Source organism: Ursus arctos, unplaced genomic scaffold, assembly GCF_023065955.2.
Source record: "Ursus arctos isolate Adak ecotype North America unplaced genomic scaffold, UrsArc2.0 scaffold_2, whole genome shotgun sequence".
NCBI lineage: Eukaryota > Metazoa > Chordata > Mammalia > Carnivora > Ursidae > Ursus > Ursus arctos.
In genome coordinates this window covers 87,982,206-87,983,869 of record NW_026622874.1, presented here as the reverse complement: position 1 = coordinate 87,983,869, position 1,664 = coordinate 87,982,206, and the positions used below count along the sequence as shown (strand labels likewise).

Here is a 1,664-nt window from a genome sequence, read left to right as displayed (position 1 = left end):
ACCAAATTACTTTCCAAGGAGGCTGAATGAATTTACACTCCCATCAGCCATATGTGGGAATGCCTCTACCTCCAAAAACACAGTGTATCATTCATTCCTTCATTCAACAAGTATCTTGGGCAATAGCCACAGGCCATGTAATGTTCTAGGAGATGGAAACGCAATAGTGGAAAAGACAGTCTTGCCCTCATGGAGATTCCAGGCTAAAGAAAAAGACAAACAGTATCAGGACGTGGTCAGTGCAGGGTGAGGGCATGAAAGTGATGAGGGGGGCCTATTTTGGGACAGGAGTGTCAGCACACTTCTTTCCCCCTGCCCACCCTCTTCAGCAAACTTTTCTTCCCCCATCAGTAAACTTTTTGATCCTTGCTCATCTGAAAGCTGAAAAATACTGCCATGGGATTCTACCTTGCGTTCCCGTTATGAGTGATTATTTTTCCAATGCTTTAAGACATTGCTGTATTTTCTTTTATTTTAAGATTTTATTTATTTATTCGACAGAGATAGAGACAGCTAGAGAGAGAGGGAACACAAGCAGGGGGAGTGGGAGAGGAAGAAGCAGGCTCCTAGCGGAAGAGCCTGATGTGGGGCTCGATCCCATAACGCCGGGATCACGCCCTGAGCCGAAGGCAGACGCTTAACCGCTGTGCCACCCAGGAGCCCCATGTATTTTCTTTTATGTGAATTGTCATTTATATTGTTTACCTATTTCTCTGTTGTTAGTCTTTGTCTTCTTTAATGTGAAATTAGTCCTTTGGAATATAATTTGCAGATATTTTTCCCAATTTGTCACTTACTGATTTTTTGCTACATAGTCTCTCTTTACGCAGGTTTTCACCCCTTGTTCTTTGAAAGTTATACATTCTTTTGGAAGTTACCCTTAAATTTTCAACACATATATTTAACTTAAGTCTAATATTCCTCTTTAGCTGTATGCCTATTTTTATTTTACTTTTAATATTTTTCTAGTGAGATGCCCCAATTTTCATTATTCGGTGCTGCCTGTTGTGCTTTTGACTCACATTGTTCCCTCCAAGTTCATCCGGAAAGGGTGGCAGTTCACTGGGAGTCTGCCTCACGAACCGGCGTGTCATCCTTGCACAGGGGCCATGCTAGTCCTCTCTGTATCATTCCAAGTTTACTGTATGTACTGCCGGAGCGAGCCCTGTATGCCCATTTATTTATTGATTTATTTATTAGAGAGCGCAAGAGAGCGGGGGAGGGGCAGAGGGAGAGAGAGCATCCCAAGCAGGCTCCACACCCCATGTAAGCCCCATGCAGGACTCGATCTCAGCACCCCAAGATCACGAGATCACGACCTGGGCCAAAATCAAAAGTGGGTCACTTAACTGACTGAGCCACCCAGGTGCTCCTGCCCGTTTTTAATCTAAAATGAAAAAGACTGGGGCACCTCGGTGGCTCAGTCAGGTAAGCGTCAGATACTAGCTACTCGCCTTTCACTTTTATTGTACACAGTATGGTATTTTCACAGGGACCTGCTAAAGGATTTAAAAGGTTTTTATCTTTTGGAGGGAAAAAACCTATTGTTGACCAAAATCTCCAAACCACAGGCACAGTATAAGGACCTTACAACATTCTCACTGCGGTCATTGTACTCCCATTTAGGTCACAGCAGAGACGCTCATCTCCAGCTGAAGGACGGA

At 44.0% G+C, this 1,664-nt stretch overlaps 1 non-coding gene across 1 annotated transcript; it reads right to left on the bottom strand.

Moving 5' to 3' along the window:
• Nucleotides 1-1,059: 1,059 nt before the first annotated feature.
• LOC113268017 (U6 spliceosomal RNA) lies at nt 1,060-1,166 on the bottom strand. Its single transcript, XR_003320995.1, has one exon. It is a non-coding gene; the product is annotated as a U6 spliceosomal RNA (small nuclear RNA).
• Nucleotides 1,167-1,664: the final 498 nt, after the last annotated feature.